The 24,379-nt window shown below is 30.0% G+C and overlaps 1 protein-coding gene across 2 annotated transcripts in view; it reads left to right on the top strand.

The window, feature by feature from the left end:
• The window catches only part of LOC106679255 (protein yellow), a 93,051-nt gene that overhangs the window by 30,846 nt on the left and 37,826 nt on the right, over positions 1-24,379 (top strand). The window lies entirely within an intron of this gene.

Raw genomic sequence — 24,379 nt, 5'->3', positions numbered from 1 at the left:
TAAATAATTTATTAAATAAATCAAAAATTAGTATCCAATTCTGTCTCAACACTTTATTTTTCAGTAGTCCAACGTTTCGGCCATTCTAGCCAAGGTTTTTTTTATATGGTGGTGTATTTAATTGTTGATAATTTTATAGAGGAAAATTAAATGTTAATGATTTTTAAATTTTAAATAAATAGGTTTTGAACTAATAATAAAGAAAATGACCTGGGCAGAATAGCCTGCAAAAGAAATTTTAAATTAATGTGAGGAAGAGTTTGTTTTGAAGATGTCCTTGAAGATGGCTAGAATGGCCGAAACGTTGGACTACTGAAAAATAAAGTATTGCAGCCAAAAAATAAAAATAAATAACAGAATATATGATGGAATTAATTTTTTTATCAAAACAAATAAATCTACGAAAATGTGATGTAGAATGGTGAAAGCTGTCGCCGACACTACATTGTGTAAGCTATGCCATTTGATTCCGTGGTACTACTGTCTCATTATCAGCTGCTTGACTTCTGGTTGTACTGTCAACTATCTGCACATGAGCGACAACTGACAGACACTAGGAAAGTGCTTTGAAACTGAACTCGTATTTTATAACCTGGTAAAACCAACCTTATATATAATTTATAAGCTATCATGTTTCCTAGTTTTTTTTTTATGTGAAGATCTTTTTTGTTTGTATTTAAACAGTAGTTCATTCATCAAATTAGACTGTTAGCAAGGTCTGGCTTACTGCTAATTGTTTCACTTGTAAGGTAGATATTAGCCGTGAAAGCCCTTAGTAGTACAAAGTGAAAAGAACGATTGAGTAATGGGATAAAATATGATAAATAAAAATTTATTCCAGGGGGAACCTAATACGTCTGAATTTTATATTTTTTTTTGGTTAGATCTAAAAGCCATTGATCCTCAAACTAATTCTTAGACCAAGATGTATATTTAGTACAGTAAACATGTTAGTCTGCTACATAAAGAATCGCACCAGAACCATAGATAGCCATACACATCACACCTAAAAGAACTAAATCGCTAAAAGTGACCATACCCTCACACTGACCGTTTCCTCGATTCGTACCAAAAGTGTCTTTATTGTGTTGTGTCAGCTAGTATTTCTATAGGGTCCGCTATTTCATAATTCTATTATCCAAGATTTCCACAGATTGTCGTTTACTGTTTGCGATTTTCCGTTGCTTCCTGTAGGAAAAATGAGTATTATGGAGACTTGATCCGATCCGGATAAACTGGTAAAACTGATCATTAGACATGTCATGGAAAAAAACACATAAATTGGACTAGAAAATAAAGAAATAACATAACAGAATAAGGAGATGTGACAACCTAAGGTCATGAGTGATAATCAAATGCTACAAAGAATATTGTCATTTCCAATAGGATCTAGCTATAATTTTAATAATCCTCAGCCCCCCACCAATTTCCATTTTATTTTAGTATTTTTTTTATTATTTATTATCATCTTTTTTTTAAATTAATTAAATTTTCCAATGTTTGAGAGACATTTCAAGGAAATTTAATTTAGCAAATGTTAATGATTTCCCTATGAAATTATTTATGGAACTTGATCGTATGAAATTGAAAGATAAGATGGTCTGTTTGATGGCGTGTTAGATCAAAAAATATTTTTAAAAAATCTTCATTAAAAACCTAAATTAAATAAACAAGATAAAAATATTGTAAACTGTGGTAGGACTATAACATAACATATAAAAATTTGTATAAAATTAAATAAAAATGAGTAAAGTAAATTTAAATAATAAAGAAGTAACAATGGGTAGAATAAAATTGTAAAAAAAATTAAAATATTGGATTTTATTTTATTATTATTAACAATTATAATTTTTAAAAAAATACTAAATTTTAAATAAAACTAAAATGAAATATTGAAAAAAATCACAAAACGTTTACCAAACAGTGTCCATCGTTCCAAGCCTACAATATTTTTCGACATTACTATAAAATATATTAGATAATATAGTTACCAAAATTTGTATATTGTAGTCGTATATACATTGCTTTTAAATTTTCGGAATGCGAACATTACCAATTCCACTTGAGTTTAAAAAATGTATAAATATGCTTAGAAATAGAATAAACATCAAGCATTTAAGTATCCACATGGACTAAAAAAATTTTTAAAAACAATGACTAGAACATGGGAGATCAAAGGGACCTACTACTAATTCGAAGCACCCGAGTTCCCGGATTATTATTATAATATCTACTATAGCAGATAATTATGTTCTGTATCACTGTGGCTGCGAGTCAGCCCTGTCGGTTCGAGCTCTCCGGGGTAGACCTAGCCTCATGAAGTGGTTCAAGAACGAATCCCCTCCTCGCACACCGTTGTTCAAGAACCAATACTTCCTTACAAAGTTCCTTGTTCCATTCATGGTTTGTAGCGGTACAGATTTTCATTTTCTGAACTTGGTTGATTAAATAACCTATATATTTGTAATAGAACATAAACCATTACTAATTGTTTATTATATCAACAAATATAAAATTTGTTTCAAGCCTGATAAAAAATTTCAGAGTTTATCGGCGTTCCAAAATAAATGAAATCAATAAATTTACTAAAAACATTACGAGAACTATTTTTAATGACAAGTTTTAGCAATAAAAAACAAAGAAAGCAAATATATATGTAAAAAAATATAGTATGCCGTATTCTACCGAAATTTGAACCATTTTCCTAGTTTCATCAGTTCAGTTATTAGTATTAGAGGAGGAACTTATACAATCCATGTATAAAAAATTCATCAATTTTTTGAGTGTTTTAAGAGCCAAAGAATATTTTTAAAAAATACTCATTTACAAAACAAAATAAAACAACATCTACAAGTTTCATCAAAACTCTTGGTGCTGTAAACCAAAAAAATGCTTCATACAAATCAAATCATGTTTTATAACAATAGGCGAAAGAAAACAAAGTTTTTAATGTTTTTGGGATACGGAGTAAGCAAAAACTCAAAATCAAATAACATATAAAAAATTAATTTTCTTTTATAATATTTTCAGTGACAACTTAAAAATTGTAAATCCTTTTCAGATGACTAAATTTAACCGTTCAAAGCAAGTATGAATTCTTTGTTTACTTATTCTGAGCATTAAAATTAAAATCATTTAGTTTTTACACCCATCTAAAAAAGATTAATTAGCAAGAATATTGTATATTATTTAAATCGAAAAATATTGTACATATATCACTTCTGTATTGATTGATTTTATAGTCTGGTAAATAAATAGCTTTAGTAACGAAATAATGCTTCAGCTGTTTATTATTATATCCATCGGCGTCCCATTAACTTGGCCCATTCGTTATTTATTCATTCATAGTTACTAGAATCGGTACTGAATGGAAGGAATCGATTAAATTAGTAAACCAAGCTTGAAAATGGGCCTTACCAGCTTAGACGTAGTAATCCTCTACCATTATATAGATTGGATGGTAAGTTCTTCAAATTTCCATTAAGATAATTACGGTGTAGTATAGATGGTTGGGGAAACAGGAGCGGCTAAATGTGATAATCATGGAATGTTGCGTGTCCACCTCTCTCTAGCACTTTTACATCGATCTCATTCCGCAAATCCTTTTCAGATAGCCAACTGTAGCCGCTCAAAGCAAGTAGAAATTTCACGTTTATTTATTGTGAACATAGTGGTTAACATAAGAAGTGGCAACTATTTATATATATTATTAATTCAACTTTACACCTTTCTAGAAAAGGTTAATAAATAAAACTGCAGAATTTTATTTTCAGTTCGTTTATTAAACATGACGTTTATCATATTTAAATAATAACATAGCCATTACCAAATTAGAGATAAAAGAAATATTACCTATTAAACTTTAAATATCAAGTTGTTCCAAGAAAAAAAAAGAAAGATAAAAGACATGATATTCGTTAATATTTAAGTTATATTTTTTAATTAATATATTTTAAAATTGATTGTTAAAAAATATTTTTTTTTAAATTGTACTTACTCAGAAAATATTAAGATCATGAAAAATTTCTAATTTTTATTTTTGAATAAAATTAAGGTCCCTGAGTTCAAAGAACCAAGCCTCGAAAAATGTTCTATGAATGAGTATGTATTTGAAGGGCCTAACTCAAAAAAGAAAAATCGAACGAAATTGCATATTTAGGTCTGCTGGAATGTTACCGTAACTTTTTCTTTAAAATCGACCAACCGGAAGTGCCACTTTATATAATCAATTTGAATTTTTTTTTTAAACGGTTCTAAAGATTTTGATTCAATTCGGTGTACATAATAAAGTACGATTTAATATCGGCTCGGTATTATTCTCATTGAAATAGTCAAAAGAGCTAATTTGTTTATTTGAAATAAATGAGCAAATTATCAATTAATTAAATAATAATTTGCTTAAGTAGTAATAAAACGTGAATAAAAATTAATTATAAATGAATATGCTAATTAACTAAAAAAAAATTAGATATAGCTAAACCAGTTTATATATTTGGAAGTCGGAGACAATCTCAGCGCCCAATACTAATCATGTGTACATGGCTTTATTTTCCTTGTTAAACTGCTGTAGTTAAGGTTCAGTAGAAGGTATAACATTGATATTCGTTTTTCAGATATCAAGAGACCTTTAAATACAACTTTTCTAAGCAAAAAAAATGATAAAAAGATTTATATTTTTAATTTCACCTCCTGGAAGTTAAGTAAATATTGTGTTATGCGCGAACCACAACAGATTTGTTTTAAAAACCACTAAATGTTTAGGTCTTTGAGCATTTCGTATACAGAAACAGCAAGAAATAGTTGATGCGTACATCTAGTATATAATACATAGTAACAACAAACATGTAGCAATATTAAAACGGAAAATTAAGAATATAAAAACTGAATCATTTTAACAACAAAGTAATGCCATCAAATGGATCTTTCTTCAGCTTCTTAATAAAAAAAATATATATCGGACCTATAATTAATTTGTGATCATATGTTGATAGGCAATGAGCTAGTGAAAAACTACAGTCTGAAAGATATTTCAGTATTTCGACATATTACTTTAACTATTCATGCATAAAAGATAATCAGATGAAACACGGTAATGTAAATTATTGCAAGAGATGGTGCAGCGAGGTAGTGAAAGGTGACCTACATTGAGCAAGGAAGCTTCTGAGAAGCCTTGACCTAGGATAAACGCGGACCGTCCATTCACCGTGAATAATCGTTCACCAACGCTGTCTTGCGAAGTCATTGCAGAAGTTACAAACTAATTTCATAGACATTGTTTATTATTACTTTTATTGCTTAGGAGTAACCAATATTTCTTCACATCTTCATACTGATAAAATCAAAGGGTTAGTGAGAGATAAATTATTATAATTATATATATAGTATTAACTTTATTAAAATAAAAAAAAATTATATATTTACCCCTCTCCCCCCCAAAAAAAACAGAAAGGTATGGGGTACAGGTCTTAATCGCTCTACTGTATTTTTCAACACAGTAGTCCCAATCTAACATTTAGAGTCCTCATTTTACATTTGTTAACTAAATTTATGGTTTAATGACTACTGATGATTCAGTTGAACCAAGATTTTTGGATTAAGAAAATATTCCTTGGGGTGTCATTATGTTATCTTTCTCAGAATTAGACTCACTCTGTCAGAGAAGCTCTTGCAATGGGACTTCTAATTAATTAAGTAACTGTACTAATTTATAATTAGAAATGAGCTCAAAGCTGAATAACGGTGTGTGTCTCTTTTACTCAAGATTGCATATTTTACAGCAACCCTAAGTATTACGAGCTCTGTTAAAAAAAAAAAAAATATATTTTTGTTCATTTATAACTCAAATTTTATATATATATTAATATAATTTAGAGAAGAACATATAAATCCATAAATTTTCGCCAGTCCATTAATATTACGATCAAAATCTACAAAAACGAATAGACTGTAAAGTTATAAGATACAGGTGTCAATTATTATCAGTTGGTTATTTGGAATCTAGAAAACTATATTTTATTCGTTTATAATGCAAATCCCATATTTCCAGATTGTGTGAAAATAATTTTAATTTAAAAAAAGAGAGTTTAAATGCTTCATTAACAATGGCTTAAAGACTATTTCTTAGGTGATAAAAAAATAGAATAATAATAAATAAATAATTAAAAAACGAACATGAATTGAAGGTTTTAAATCAGAACCCTTTAGATCTATAGTTCTCCATTGACGGTCTAGATCCACGGCTATTTCCCGCTCATGTAAGTATGCATTAAACTAAAAAATCATGAGAAAGTTTAAGATCACTAAAAATATTTTGGATCACACCAAGAATGACCATTAGACCACTCTGTGAGAAAAGGTTTTGTTCATCCAAAATTCAATATTTTTATTGTATTGAATTTTGAATAAAAACCTTTTTTTTTTTTTTTTTTATATATAAGCTAACGTCAAATCTTGAAAAAAAAAAAAAAAAAAGGAGAAACCTAATACTACAATTTCATTGTTTTCTAGTATTCCATAGAAAATTATTCGACTAATTCAGAACACCTAATCACCACATTCATTTTGGTCAATGCAAATACAAGATTGGCTTTCAACTTCGATAATCCAAAGAGCTGTTAGATAGCACAGTTCTCATGATTTAAATATTCATGTACTAATTACAAAGATTACAAAACTTAATTTTGGGAGAGTTCCCAGTGTTAGGAGATGTTTCTTAACGCGTCAACAATGTTTTAATTAATGCTCAATTAACGCAGTTAACATTACATTAACAATGAGGAGCCACTCATAGCCAACGGTTTTAATTCTTTTTTTTTCTGGTAGATTGTGAAATTATCTGAACTGCTAGCAATAAAATTTTCAAGAAATATCAATCCTTTAAATCGATGCTTTGTAGTTCTAGTCGAGGTGAATGTGATATAAATCTCGGATAAAATGCACCCTTTTAGATAAATATAATCAATTCAAAGATATAATTTTATTTAAACTTATACCTATAGGGAATGTTAAATTCCATCAATGAATAAGAACCCGATTATTTGATGGAAACTCACTCAGAATCATAAATAAACAATATTGATTGTATTTGGTAGCTTTTTAAAAATGAAAATTAATTAAATTTTATTTGATTAAAAAGAATTATTTTCAAAAAATAAATTACAGTATCTAATGTATTAAAAAATTTTCAACAAATTAAAACTGGGCTGTACTTGTCAATTTCAACTCAATCACTGATCTATTAATCACTGTATCTAAAAAACGACAATCATAATAATAAAATTATTAATAGTAGCCCCTCTTATGCTGCTGATGTGATGAGGTTGGGTTTAAAAAAAAATTGTACTGATGTTTATGAAATATAATGTCTAATAATTTAATGCTGACCGTTGGAGGAGACGATTGAGAGGTGCGATCAGTGAAGAGAACAAATAAATAAAAATAAAATTTTAAAGATAATAAATTATCTAAATCGGATCAGTAGTAGCAAATATTTAAAATTACGATGCATATGTATTATGTAAATATTTCATACAGGTTTCCGTAGAATATTGTGGAATGGGAGAAGTCCATATCATATCTAGCTCAGTATATAGATAAGTTGGTATCAATTCCTAACTAATTACTTACCGAATCTTGGATACAATATCACGACTATGGTTACAAGATCTGTAATTATTAACACTGTTTCTCCTTGAGCTCCAGGTATGAAAAAAGGATGGTTTCCGAAAAAATGGAATAATTTACATCTTAGAGTCCCAAGAGAGGTAATTTACTCTAGTGGATAAGTTTTATTTCAATCTACCCTCTCTGTGTCATGTTGTGGTTTCGGGGAGCTGCATGTATAGCTTAAACAGAGGGCCGAACTCGTGTCTAGTTTGGTCCGATATAGGTATTGGACGGGTAGCGTGGCCGATACATCATTTGTAATGATCACTAAATGTTCAACTGTAAAATATGGAATTAAATATCGATTATGGCGCTCAATATTGGCCCAACTGGACATCAGAGACTTTAAACAAAGTCAATTTCTGGACGAACTATCTTCTCCTCCACCAACAAATTATTCTCTTATTTGAAGATTATTATTATTATTATAAAATATTACTATAGTTATCATTTAATATAATGATAAACATAAACGTAAATTTTAAGAAAATAAGCCTGCTAAGCTATACTTCATTTGTTTAAAAAAATAAATAAATAAAAGTATCCAAACAAATAATATAATATTTCTAATGACATGCTGACGCTAAGGATAATGTTTCTGTTAATGAGAAATAATTAATTTGATATAATTATATCAATAATCTGAAATGAAAATGTTTGCAACTAAATAAAATAGAATTCTAAATTTTTGAATAATTTAAAAATTTCGTTTTTCAGTTAATTGTGTAACATATATTTTTTCAATTTTGATCGTTGGTATATATTCTTACGTATACAAACTTGTTAAAGGAAACACTTTCTCCTCAAAAGCTTTCTATTTACAATTCTTATTATGTTCCATATTTAAAACCAAGCATATGCCGGTTCAGGTTCAAAGGCTGAAAACAATAATATTATTTATTTATTTTTTTTAATTTTAAAGTTATTGATAAATATTAAAATCTGCCTCAACGGGTAACAAAACTGCCTGGGCAATAAGTAATAGTGATAAATGATCACATTCGTACCAAAATTGAAAAATAAATAAATAAAAAGAATTATATAGATAAATAAAATCTCTATATGTATATAAATAGAATTATAAATAAAATGAACATAGTCAAACACGAAATTATTAAATTATAAATATATTACCTTCTAGTAAATTTTAATTTTTTGAGTCAATTTCTTTTTCATTTATCACGAACCTTATATTTGTGATGGTTAGAGATAATATATCACGGGAAAAAAAAATAGAAATCAATACAGATTTAATAAAATAGTCCCCAATTTTGTATTACCCTTATTCTATTATAACGATGTTATACTCAGGAACAAACATATGACATACAAAACAGTAAAAACTTAAGTAGTATCAGTTTGCTAGGTAACAATTCTGCTCATTTCTTAATCAAAATAATATGCCGAGCTGAAGTGGCTCTATCTATCCTTTCAATGCCAGTATTTCCTAGCTTCCTTTCTATTCCAAGTAATTAGTACTCAATACTCCTCCTATATCCTCGAAAACTCGTAATTCAAATTCTCAGTCCAATCCCGTACTACTAGGTCCCGTCTGTCTGACGTCTACCCTCCACCTCACCAAACTGCGGCGTTTGATGAATCATTTTTTACCCAAGGTGCCTTTCACTGGAACTCCATTTCCTCTCACATACGTCATATACCAACCCTTCACTCGTTTAAAACACTTCTATTTAACTAATATAATAATAACAGATAAAGTGTAACTACCTTTTTGTTTTGTTTTTATGAATTTAGTCAGTTAGTTTTTAGTTTCTTTTCACTGTATTTAGAAACAATTTTAATATAAGTTTTAATTAAGTGTCGCCACATTGTTGTTGGCCTGTATATATAATTTTAATATTACAATTACCCTATAATTGTTCTAAGAGGACCTAGTCCCAAAATAATGATTTATTTTTCATTTCATATCAAAATCGCCCCTAACGTTTTACTCATATTTGTAAACTTTTTTCTAATTCTGCACTCTGTGCTTTCTAATCCTCAACAAAGTGGTCTTTAGGATACCTGGATTTATTGTTATTTTTGTTGTCATTGTTAGGAGATCTCTATCTTGAAAAAACAATAATTCTTCTTCAATCGAGATACAGAAGAATATACAAAATGATCGAGAAATATACATCGAGATGGTTGGGCAGTACTGTATTGTTTTTACAAATCATGGATTACGTTTTGTGTTTTAATAAGATGCATTCTATATTTCATAAGAAGAGGGATTGTTTTTAATACAATGATGTTTTGTTCAATAAATTCTAGTGATTTAAAGTTTTATGATAGTTTCTACACTTACCTATAGTAACGCTGCATACCAGTTATGAATGTTGAGTGCAGAAATCTGCAAAGAGCTCACGATTTGTGAATGCTAAATGGTTTTACGAATCGATAAACGATCCTAATCCTTGTGCCAGGAATTGTCAAAGCGGTTTCGAATTGAGGTTTCTGCTTCATCGAGTAGAGATTGAAAATCATTATGGCCAGAATTGCCACATTGGAATCATTGACTGCAGTCCGATTCATGAAACTGGATAATTCGATTCAAATATTATTCAAAGGTATATGAATTTTTCATACACCACTTTCAAACTAAGGTCAATGTCTATGAAACTTGCAGTGAAAGTTCCTTCTTACGTAAGACGAATTATAACGGTTGTGTGTTAAAAAGACTGGTCAAGATAAGATCTCATTGTCATCATAACAATGATCTCACCTTGACGATGCTGTTCCAAACCAGTGAATCCACTGACCCAGTCGCCAAGGGGTGGTAATTATGAAGTTGAAGAAAGGGTGCTGGTTAAATACCTGTCAAGAGGGGCAAAATGTTTTTCTTTAACAGACATGATTGTTATGGTTATTGTTATTTGAGTTAAATCTAACATAATAATGGGTCTATGTCTACGACTGAGGGTTGACTGGATCATAGCATTTTCATGGACGCATTTACTAAGTTATAGTAGATTATTTTGGTAATAAGCGTTTTGTTTCTATCTACCTGTACCTGGACCAAAGTTACGCTTTAATATTTACAAAATTGTGGAATTATTAATAATTACAAGTTAATTATTCATAATTTCACAATTTCGAACAAGTGCGGGTAAGGGTATTTACAGATATTGCTATTTAGCAGAAAAACTATTGTACGGAAAAAAAATCACTTGTACACCTTAGCTTCATACCCAGTCATGTGTAAATAGAGATTTTTTATGTTCCTTGCCACTATATTATGATAGTATTACCAGTTTCTTTATGAATCACCTTTATGATATATAAATTGGAATACTTTAATAGCTTAAAAGGAATGCTTTCACATGCAGCAATAAATATCAAATCAAATATTTGACATCAAATGGAAAATGTAATTGTTTCGTTATATGACAAGAGTTATATGTTCATATGGGTATATATTTTCAAATTCACCCAATAAAAAAGTCTTTTAATCAACGAACTTTTTTTATTTACGTAAATTTATTGAAATTTACAACTGTATAAAAAATACAATAAGTAAATGTGATTAATGTTTCAGAACACATGCTAATCTAGGTAAGGTGCCATCTAATGGTGCTACTTAAATCATCGCTTTATTTTTTATTATTTATTATTTAATAATTTACTTATTGTTATTTACAGCTGTATACAAATATATACAATAAGTAAATTTGCTGTAGGTGTCATAGAGACATGATACGAACATGTGGAGAATCTACCCACTGATAGAACTCCAATAGCATTTCTAGAGGAGAAGATCTCGAGGCCATCTTCTTTTCATACGCCTAGGAGGATTATAGGTAATGAAGGAGAAGCTAGGTTAGAAACAAGTGGATTTGGATTGTTGAGAAGTTTATCATTGAAGTAATGGTATCTGGTTCTGGCCAAATCGGCAACATATGGAACATTGAGATCCTGATGGATGACTTGATTTGTGACAAAATAAGGAGCATTAAGGATTTTGGACTGTAAGGATTGGATTCGGGAGGAATCTGATGGTTTAGTGGAGTCCCAAAGCTCAACTCCGTTTGTTCAGATAGGCCTTATAATAGTCATGTAGATCAGTCTTTTGTAATGGATTGGCAATTTAGGCCGTTTGTCTAGTAAATGTTGTAATAGTCGGAATCGACGAGCAGTTTCTTGTCTTTTTAGTCTTGTATGAAATCATCGCTTTAAATTAGAAGATTCTTGGTCATCTTCTTTTCAGAAACCTCGGGGGATCAGAGATTTTTAAGGATGAGAGATTATGAACTAATGGGTTTGGATGGATAAGGATTTTGGAATGAAAGGAGGTATATCAATTTCGGTCCAAATATGAAACGAATAGGATGTTATAATCTATATAGATGAGCTTCTTTGTGACGTAATATGGTTCATCAAGGATTTTGAATTGTAAGGATTGAAAACAGGAGGAATTTGATGGTTTGGTGGAGCCCAAAAGCTCAACTCCGTATGTTCTAGGGGGTCTGATTATGATAGTGTATACGAGTTTTTTGGAGGAAATGGGATTTTTTTTTCGTACTTCCCTGACGAAATACGTTATTGAATACATACATATAAGAGTATGTATATCTGATAGCTTTTATTTTTTTTCTTTCGTACCCTCCATTAATAAGAGAAAAAGGAAACTAGGTACATGGAAAATATGTAGGAGGTGGTAGCTTAGATCTTAGGGTGTTTCTGAAATAGGTGTTGAAGTAATCGAAATCTACGAAATTGCTAAATCTAAAACTTTTTTAATTGGGAAGAAAGTAAATTGAGACTATTTTACATAAGTGCATTTCGGAAATTATGATATTATAAAAACAGAGATAGTAGCGGCAATAAAATATTATTTAGGCTTAATTTTAAAAAACATGATGTTACACTATTCAACTAGAAAACAAAAGAAAAACAAACATGTATCAAAGCAGTTAAAAATATTAAAAAATTCATTTTGAAGAATTTAATGGAATATTTTAGTTTTGAAATAATATAGGAAAGAGTAAAAAGTTAATAAAAACAAAAACAATGGATAGCAATAACATAATAGTAAATCATGAAAAAAGCAAAATATGTCTTTTTACTTATCGAAATATTTATTGACTCTATAAATGGCCTTGGAAGTTAATGAGCTCTGCCAATATGAAGTCCTATTTCCTGTCTTCATGTGTATATAATTACACCATTCAACCTTGTTGTAACCACTATCTAAGAAATATGGGCTCCTCGGGCTCCTTCAGCAGAATTCCTTACTACATTTCCTACAGAGAACCGGTTCTTTAGAATATGTAATTGAATAAATCGGTCTTCACGTGCTGTCGTAGAGCGTGGAGGACCTGACACGACTCGTATTGTGTGGTTGCCTGTCTCTCAGTTACGCTTTACTGTCCGGGGGACCCTTAACTTGCTAATGTCAACGCATCTGGCAATAACATGCTGGCTTGTCCCCTCTTCATGCAACGTGGTCACTGGAATCGCCATTTTCTCTGACAAATGATTTTGCAAGTTGAAGTTATCTTTCTTAATCATTTTTGATATTACCAATGAAAATTAGTTATTTATGCATTGCAGAGACTCATTTACCATTTTTGAAAGATTCCCTAATTAGATACAAAGATTTAGGATTTCCTTCCAGTCAAAATTATTATCAAGTTTGCTGAGATTTGTTGACCAAAATTCTAACAGTGATTAAATGTGTAAAAATGTAATGGTTATTTAAAGTGCTAAGGTGATGAAAACTTCCAATTAGAATATATTGCTATTCTAATTTTTTTTGTTTTTTTACAACGTTTCAATAATGTAAATTTATATAATGTGGTTGTAAATGATTTTTAATTTATATGTATATAGTTCACAATGGAAATTGATGAAATTGACAAACCTGAGGATACAATAGTACATGATTATGAGCCAAATCCCGAAACGTTGTTACAAGTACAAAATATAGAATAGTAATATTTTCTAATTGGAATTTTTCTTTACCTCAGTATTTAAAAAAAAATAATATAATAAATTTACTAGAAAAGAAAATCCAGATTAGTTAGTAGTGATGTTTGTATGACGTTTTCAATGTACAGTTTTTTTCTTTAGCACCTCTAAAGTAACTACCGTATTTGGTGGACCTGTTATTGGTATGGCAAAGTAATGTATACCTCTCATAAAAACTCATTTACTACTTTATACCATGCTACTCATTAGGTTGGTCATTAGGTAATTTGTAAAAGAAGAAAACAGGCAAGATGATTCGTTGGAAGTTTTTTTTACAAATGAAGTCAAGTCAATGAGTCATCATCTAATGAATGAAAATTTAAACCTAAACACTGAACCCTTGCACTGCCATGGTACTGATACTATACTTGTGCTATAATCCTATTTTCTACTAATAATACACAGTATTTAAAATCATCACTGTTACATATTATTTCATCTTAACTATCATTTGTTTTCAAAATAATTTTAAATATCGAACATTTATGATAATTCACATGATCATAAATCACTAGTGTTACTGTGAAAATCAGCATAAGGTGTAAATATTTCTCCAGATAAAAATGTATTTATTCTTCATAAATTGGTTCCATGATCTCACTATTATTTGTGTATTTTTGTTCATGAATCATTAATAAATATTTCATTCAAAAATATCTCTAATGTTATCAATTGGGAATGCACCAATGAAATTTCCATCAAATTTGACTTTACCAGATTGTTCATAGTGGAAATGAAACTAATATAAAACTAAGAAAATAATTTTTTTTCTATTTCGTAAAACGTCAATATTTTTGGAAATCGATATTTTTCTACTTAAACCCTAAAATTAAGTCATTATCAGCCATTGCATAAAATTTACATCCAGATTATCCTATCATAACTTAAGTATTTCTTTCATTTACTTACAATTTAAAATGAACTTATTTTAACCAGTGGGACATGGGAAATGATTACTTTTTTTAGTGAATTCTTTATTATATTTACAAAATTTTAATAACTTGATAAACCTACAGAACTAACCTATTCTTCAGAGTACGAAATTATTATTCAATCGTGAGTAGAATTTGAAAAATAACATCAATTTCAAATAATCACTTCTGTCCGTCCACTAAACATGGCAATATACTTCTTTGTTAATTAGTGTGAACACATCAATTATCTTTCGTATATGTTCTCTGAAGCCTGATAGTTTTTCCCTCGAATCTTTCCAAACAAGAGTAAAATATACGGTAGGATAGGAAACGATTATTAGCAGCAAAATCTGCTACCGTGGAATGGCTGCCTGTTAGTACAGCGTGTTAGAGCATGTAACTAGTTCAAGTGAAACGCTTATAAGAACCTGTCATGAGTCAACTGGCCTCCTGATACAGTTATTTCTCGATTGTGTTGTATTGTATCCACAGAATGGCGTTAAATTGTCCAGACCTATTTGAAATTCAAAAAATAAATTTTACTTAATAAATAAAGTTATACAATCGTGAACGAAATAAAAATAATGAATGATGAAATTTGGTAACTTAAAATTCAATATTGTCTAGACCAATTATAATATTGTTTCATTATTGTAACACCCACTCAGCTATAACTTTATTAAGAATTTTTGCATCAGATATGAGCGTCTTGTAAGGTGAAATGCGTTTTTGATACTTGCATTTTCAATATAATTTCAACAGCTTACTTTCCTTCTTTTAAGGGATTTTTTTCTCCTCCGCATTATAGACCCTTGTTAGTTAACACAAGGGCTAGTTTATTTTTTTTTTTATTTATTTATTCAAATTATTATTCATACAAACTCATGATGAGCTTATAAACAATCAATTTCTAGAAAGCTAAGTATTTATGGAGAAATATACAAACACTTTTTTAATATTATTGCAAACTTAGCCTCAAAATTATACTCGTTAACTTCAAACTATTATACGATCCCACAAGTTCATGAGAAAGAGCGTAAACGTTGAAGAGATGGACGGCCTCAGAATTCGTACGTAGCTCTTCATGTAACCGAGCGATTTTTCTTTATTTCTTCCTCAACTGATTACAGTACTTAAGTTAAGTACTTATGTTCAAATACATATATTTGAAGATTTCTGATGTTCATGGAAACTTTCCTTGAAAATTTTACTTTTAAATTCATTGTATAATCTCTCAGTTTGAGTCCCTCGTACATTCCCACAGTTGGATTCAATAAGTTCAAATTCGTTTTAAGATAGAATTGTATAAAATAAGCTCGTTATAAACAGAAAGTTTTGATTTTCTGCCTTAGTCCTAATACATAAAGTTGTGCCGTAATATAAGTATTTATATTTTAACATGCTCCATCGAAGCTTTGCGTCCAATGTTATCCCGAAATATTTGGCCTGATTTAGCATAATTTTTTTATTAGTCGGCAGATGTTTGTGCTGGCTACTGCTGCATTAACTTTTCTGACTGTTTCAAGATTATTATTTCCTATGGACAGAACAGCTGTATAATCGGCAAAGGAAAGCATGATGCATTTGGCAGCTGTTAGGATATCAGTGGTATAGAGAAAAACGAGTAGGAGGCCTAACATACTTCCCTGCGGTATATGCATGTCTTTGTACTATCCTGAAGTATCTCTACAATAAATAAGACTCTAAGAGCAAAGCTTATTGTCCATGGATAGTTTTATTAATCTTATAGTGTTATTAATGTTCTGGAAGCTGTAGATATGATAATACCGGCAACAATGACTGGACGGAATGATGTCAACGTATGATTTCGGACACTGTTATGCATCACTTTATTTTTAGTTCTTATGGCTATGAATTTGTTCAATTTAATTTCCTATTATACATTTCCGATTTTAATTTATTTTCTGTCAAAAAAAAAAATAATATAATAGTTATTGTTGCATTTATTCTGACTGTAGACGTTTGAGCTCAGTTATCCATAATCATTATAGCATCATAATGATTATATCATCATAGACCATATGACTAGCAATGCATGCCAATCGTCTCATTTGTCTTTTGAATTTAGTAAGGTATTGATTTTTCAACTATATTTTTGAGATATGGTTTCCACTTTGACAGAGCCTATGAGTGTCTCTCTCAAGACAATGATCAAACCAAGAATAGACAGATATTGACTTACGAGAGAGGAATGACCTGAGTTAAAAATAATATTAATATGAGGACATAAAAATTATTTATGACGACTAAGAGACTCATTCAGCAGGAGGATAGTAAAAGAATAAGTGCATTCTAAATATCTACCAATCCAATACAGCTACCGTTTGCCATTGCTTCGTGAAAAATTATTATGCAACAACACCAAGGCAGATTAGCCGCAGAAGCACTTAAACGCTGTTCGAACGCGGTTCTTTTAAATCATTGTGAAGTCAACAGAAAAGTATTTAGATTCATTTCGAAATGAAGTATTAAGGAAGATTGTAAAAAGGGTATAAATGAAATGATATAAAACACGTAATTAACACCCTTCAGAGTTGTTAACTTTTAATAGAGTTCAGAGAGTAATGATAAATAGATTTTTTTATTCCCTGGAAAAAAAAAATGTTTATTAAACTTATTTCTTTAAGAGTACCAAGAAAATATCAAAAGTTATTTTAATTAAAATTTTTTTAATTTTAGTTTGTGTACTCACTAGGTAAATAAATAAATACATATATAATTTTATTAAACGATTTAATTTTCATAAAAGTCGAGTTCCCTTGTGCTATCCGATATCACGTGAGCCTAATATAACCTCTACTAGTAATTACCATGAAAATTTGTTTTCTGTACAAAGTCAACTGGAATAATTATAATAATAATAATAAAAATATAATAATGATTATAATATAATAATAATACTGGAATAATTTAGTTCGAAAACCTAGTTACATTTTAATGATGAGTTTATAGTTGACCATGGATTATATATATGATAAGAAGATGATGGGGGGGGAAGGGGGGTGCGATTAGTGAAAGCCACAAATAAGTAAAAACTTATTTATTAGTGCCAAATTTTCATCCAGATTTTTCGGCGTTTATCAGGGCTAAAAACAAAAACAAGATAACAACCATAATGAATAGATAGAATTACAGAACAAGAAACTTAAGAAAATAATAGAAACTATAGATGCATAGGTAGTATTAAATGCATAGTGTAATATTATAAGAATATTGTAACTGTATATAATTATATACAGGGAAAATAGTAATATTAAAAATAAGGGTGAAAAAAAGATAGATATGAGAATCAATGCTTGTACAAGATTAGAAATTATTTAAAATTGAAGTAATATCAAAACTATGAAGAACGAATATGTGACTAATTAAATATGTAAGTAGAATAACACTATAAAAAAAGCAAATATAATGTTATATAGCCTAAGAGTAGTAAGAAATATAAATTACAGTTATACGTTGTTGTGAACATAACTATTAAAGTGGGTGAGGGAAAAAAAAGAATAAGGAAAGAGAGCAAAGGTGGTAAAAAAAAAAATTAAAGGGACATACCGTCTAGATACAGGCCTTTCACCAAGTACAACTAGTAAAGTGGGCCAATCGTAAAGTACGAATACGCTAGATGAGATACTTGAAACGTATTGCCTGAAGTCTATATTATTCTGAAGTCTGGACTATATTTCAATATTTAAAATAAGTGGAATAACCTTATGTTAGTTATAATAGCGAGTGCGTTTGATTTTATGGCTAAATTTGTCTTAAAAATTGCTATATGTTTTAAAATTGAAAGTAAGTAAAATATTTGAAAATTACAATAAAGCAGTTTTTAGCTATTACAGTGCCCACGATATTGTAACAAAAAAATATTATTTATCTAGTAGAATAAAATATAAATACATTTTGTATGTTTTTACATCATATTACAGGAGTGACACGATACAATATGACATTGCATATTGACAGAGCTTATAATATAAAAATGCAGTGTAAGTAAAGCTTGAAAGTTATTTTATAGGATTCAGAGTTCGACTTTCATGAAAATAAAATCATCTTTCTCTACGAAAAAAAAAAACATTTATTCTATTTTCACTTTTTAGTTTCAAAGACGTACAAAAGCTTTTGCGTTTCATATAAAAAATCCAAGTTAAACTTCGCTTTCTCACAATTGCTGCTAATGCTTCATTATTGTAAGGCCGTATTTCTGTCAACATTCCATAGTCTATTCTTTCTATCGGATATTCAACAAAAAGGTCTATAACTCCCTAAACTTACATAAGCTTTTCCTTTTTCAAATATTAATAGGCCTAAATATACATCGACATTGTCTACGGTACTTTTTGTTTCCCCTGGAACAGGGTATATTTAGACACTGTGGTGGCATTCAGTTCGCAGCCTGCTACTTGGGTGGATGAATCAATCAAACTAATCAAATAGTACGTGTCTCGGTGCATTTCAGCACCGTATGATTCCAGTGACTGTAGGTACATCAAGAGGCAGAGTAGTCAACGATACGTATCTATAGATCCAGTAAGACTCGGTATAAGGAAACGGAGATCATGTAACCATGTTTAGTTTCCATCACCCGACCATCTCAATGACACCATAATATTGCTTAGTCATCAAGTTTCTGGCGCCCGAAGCATATGCCAGAGATGCATCCTCTCTCCCTCTCTTCCATCCTCCCTCATTTCAAAATATTTTACAATTCCAAAAATAAAACTTAGATAGTTCAATAATTAATTAAAATCACTTCATCCTAAGAGAATTATTTAATTATTGAAACCTACTATTTTCAAATATTTAGTTAATTTAGATTGATATATTTTTCCTTCTATCTCAATGAATAAATGTGTTAATTGAAAATTTGCAATTGTCTTTCAATGTTATCAATAATAATACTCATTAAATAAAATCGTATTATAGAAAAAAGATATAAGGCTTTTATAGAAAAAATGTAAAGCGAATCTAATATCTGAACAGCTTATGGCTTGTTAATTTATCAGAACGATGCTTCTGTGGATTTTCTGTTAATATCGGCAGAATATTAACATTAAACAAATTTATATAATCTATTGTGGACAAAAATGTAATTTTTAGACAAACACCTGCACTTTTATATAAAACTTCCTGTACCGTTCATAAATGGTCCGGTGTGTTGAAACTATTTGGCAACGAAATGGTTCCGGCAGGTTTTGAAGCTGATTTAGAAAATAACAGCGATTCAAGAAGTACTTAGCTTAGTTTTACTATGCTTGCAATACACACTAATCATATCATTGTATAAAATTATAATCTGTACCAGAATTTATCGATGGACACAATACCTGCCTGAAATTCGTAGGCATGATTCTGAGCCATTGCCGGGGATAATTATGTCACTGCCAAAGACTAGATCGTCGCCTGACTTTCACTCACGTTTCTTTTAGAACAATCTCGCCAGTTCCCAGGGCCTTGGCGCCGGATCCAGAACGATATTCGAGCATATGCTGTAACGTAATTTGGTACCTGAAATAATAATCAGTTTAAAAAAAAAAAAAAAAAAAAATTCCTAATTTTCAATTTAAATAAAAACAATATTTATTTTGCATTCTGCAATTAGTTCTTTTAATAATCTACCTTTCAGGTATGGTTTGCCTTAATTATCAGGGGAGACTTATTAGACAGCACAAAAAAAACGACAGACTACTTTCACCGCTCACCTTAGATTGGTCCATTAACTCATTCCTCAAAAAGAATATTTTGGTAGAAAGTCAATTTCAAGATCTTTTAAATCATGAAAAACACAATTCTTCGCCTACCTGGATTTTTATTTAATTAAAATTTTATTATTAAAAAATACACAACATTATTCATCAACATTTGAAATATATAATTTCATTACACGCATAAATTATAAAAAGGTTGTATATCATCTAAATTAATCAATTTCACAAAAAAATTAAAAACAGAAATTTAAATGTAGCTCTCAGAAAACTAATTAGAAAATTGAAAAGTAGACTTTCCGACCTATTAACTTAGATCTGTTATTGATGTGCATTATGGCATTTTTTTTTTCAGAAAGGATAAAGTAGTATTTTAGTATTACATACTTCACTGCATATTGTTCGATTTGTCGTTAAAAAACAGAGTCTAAAGACATTCATTATTTCTTTTTAATTTTCGTGGGTAGGACCAGCCAGAGTGGGAAGTGGACATGATCCATTCCGTGGGTCGGCCACGAAATGAATTTTAATCAACCCGGATTCGAAAACTTTATGTTTTAACAATCTGGACCGTCAAGGCCTCAAATTTGATATTTTTACGTTCTAGTTTTTTTTTCTTCAGATTTTCATTTACATTAAGTCAAATTTCCTCTAAATCAAAATTTTGTTACTCCCCATCCACTTCCCTGCTATTTTCAAATAACAGAATTTAATGATTTAGGCCAAATCCACTTGAAATCACCCAATTAGAATTTATTTTTGATTCACATTCATTCAATTTTTTTTATGATATTTTTAAAACATAATGATTTAAAAACAATGGCTATTATATTTTTTTAATGAAATAACTTTTGGCCATTTTTCAAAACTTATATTTCAAAAAAGACAAAAGTTTTCAATATTGAAATTTCTACCAAAAGAAGACAAAATGAAACAATACAAGATTATTTTATTCTTAATATATCACATTTTATGTTCAATTTAATTTCATAATTGTTAATTTTTTTTCAACTACTTTGCATTCTACTTACGTGGCTTATTATGAAGACAAAAATGTATAGAACAACATTATTATAGTTTTAGTTTTTATTTTGTTTTGAAATTTGCAAAATTACCAGATTTTTCTATCAAAAGTCGATTTGTCGACATTAAAAACTTTTTTAATTGCATCTCATGTACATAAGTTACATTTTCATTCGAAATATTGAATAATGATATTAATTTTACAAGGGAAATTATATAATTGAAAAGTGAATTGAAATAAGCAGAATAGGTTGTAGAATTTAAATTTGCGAAAAAAAGCTATACTTTAGAGAAGTGTATATATTAACTGTTGATAGAGTAGAATAATCGGTTTTATAAATATTAAAAATCAAATATATAACGCAAAAAAAAAAAAAAATGAATTCTAATCGTGTAATTTTAAATGGATTGATTATCCTGCAGATATTTTCACAATAGTAAACTAGAGGAATGAAAGTGATGGTGAACCCAAAGGAATATTTCGTCGAATGCCAATTAGCGTGAGAGAATACTAAATGAAGTTTGTGCGGGGAGTTGAAATTCAATCGGTAATTACACAATAAGAGAGGAAGAGACGGGAGCGTAACGACAATTTCTCTTTCAAGGCGAGTCGACTGCCGGATCCAAGCCACTAGTGAAAGGAGTCCAACTGCAGAATGTTAACTGGGTCTTTAGTGAATAATTTACATAACTCATGGTCTGCTGGCAGGACAAAGGCCTGCGGATGGCCGCTGATTGGATATCGCAGAAGAATGGAACTGCAATGTCTGCAGTAGGAGGCCCTGCATTGGCCAACTCGTAATACATAGGCCTATTGCAATTTCACAGCAGGAAATGGAAAGTACATGCATAAACCAGAACGTACATCCAAAAGGTGTTGCTGATCTAACAGAAAAATTCATACAATATTGTATTTTTAAAATTATAATACTACTCTTATTAAAACCACATACCCAGAAAGATAAACGTTACTGTTGTTAGCTGATTAAAATAAAAACAAATATATATATATATTAATTTAAAATGGGCTGTTGACACATTAGCACAAATTTATTAATGAGCTAACAACGTTTCGGCATATTAAGAATCGTCCAGGACTCATAATGATTTTACAATAATATAGAACAAAAAAATAATTAAATTAAATTAACATTTTATGGGGTACTAGAGTAAATTGCACATAATTTTATTTTTATGCTTTACCAGATCTTTCAATTACCATTTATCCGTCATCCATTCTCAATATTGTAGTTTTAAAATTATAATACTACTCTTATTAAAACCACATACCCAGAAAGATAAACGTTACTGTTGTTAGCTGATTAAAATAAAAACAAATATATATATATATATATTAATTTAAAATGGGCTGTTGACACATTAGCACAAATTTATTAATGAGCTAACAACGTTTCGGCATATTAAGAATCTTCCAGGACTCATAATGATTCTATAATAATATAGAACAAAAAAAATTGTAATTAAATTAACATTTTATGTGGTACTAGAGTATATAAAAATTGCACATAATTTTATTTTTATGCTTTACCAGATCTTACGATTACCATTTATCCGTCATCCATTCACTAAATAAATATTACTTACAATTAACAGATAAAAATAGTTGAAATTTAATAAATATAATGAAATCATATATTGAATTGATGTTAAATTGTGAGGTTTTCCACAAATATATCTAATCATTTTATAAATATTCGGTTGGGTTTTTAAACCAGAAATTCAAGACTATCTAACATGTTTCGGATTGTCCAATTTGGGTCAAATATGCACATTTTTGTTCTATGATTCGTTGCCATTTTAAAAGTAGCTTCATAATGCGTCTCTCATAGAAGTCTTCGTCCCTATTGCCGAAAAACTCTAGTAACCGATTTTCACTGTCTTCTCTTGATGCCAATTTCATATCACCAAGACAGTTTTTGCAATGCAAGAAAAATATAAGAGCTCGGTGTTAGGTCCGGACTATATTGTGGATGCATCAAAACTTCCCAACCAAGCTCCCGGAGTTTCTGGCGAGTCACTATGTATATGGCGAGTGGCCTGGTGTTGTCTTGATGGAACACCTTTCATGTTGGCCAATTCTAGCCGTATCTGGTGAATCGCTAGCTTCAAACGGTCCAGTCGTTGACAATAAAAATCCGAATTAAGTGTTTGGCCATATGGAAGTAACTCATAATAATTGATTCCTTTCCAGTCCCACCAAGTGCACAGCAGAACCTTCCTGGCCGTTAGTAGCAGTTTGGCCCCTTTTTGAGCTGCTTCACCACGATCGTTTTCGCACAATGTTGTCCTATGTGATCTATTTCTCATTCCCAGTCACCAACCGTTTAAGAAATGGGTCGATTTCATTCCGTTTGGCCAAGGCTTTGCAGATGGAAATTCGATCTATTATGTTTTTTAGTGTTAATTGGTGTGTCACCCAAACATCAAACTCTTTTTGGATCCAGCTTTGTGCAAATAGTCTAAAACTGTTTTATGGTCGATCTTTAGCTCCTGGGCAATGCTAGATGCCGGTCAACTTTGATTATTTCTGTGATTTTATCGACATTTTCGACGACGGGTCTGCCACTGTGAGGTGTGTCTTTAACATCAAAAATACCCGAACGGAATCGATGAAACCGAAATTGCGCGTAATTAGCTGTTACAGTATCGGGACCAAAAACACCATTCACAACTACAGCCGCCTGGCTTGCATTTTAGCCTTTATCAAAGAAAAATTGTAAAATGTATCGAATGTTCTCTTTGTTGACTTCCTTCTTTAACACCCTGTAACTCACAAATGAATGGACCAAACAAAAAACAGCAAATGAATTTTTTTAGTGTGCAATGTCACCTTGACAACGAGCACAAATCTGAAATAATTTGATCGATACTTTACGAGATATCGATCGCTACAGCCATCTACCGAGAAAATAATGGATTTCTCTTTTCCCAATCTAATATAAAACATTTATCATTTATTTTAGTTTAAATGATCATGTAGCTAAACGCAAATGTTTGAGATTAAAATTTTGAATCATTAGGGAAATAGTTTTTTATTGAATAAGTAAACTATAATCAGCATAAATA

Source organism: Halyomorpha halys, unplaced genomic scaffold, assembly GCF_000696795.3.
Source record: "Halyomorpha halys isolate HHAL.00 unplaced genomic scaffold, Hhal_1.1 Scaffold187.1, whole genome shotgun sequence".
Lineage (NCBI taxonomy): Eukaryota > Metazoa > Arthropoda > Insecta > Hemiptera > Pentatomidae > Halyomorpha > Halyomorpha halys.
Note: the sequence above shows the minus strand (reverse complement) of the source record. Positions and strands in the feature narration are given on the sequence as shown.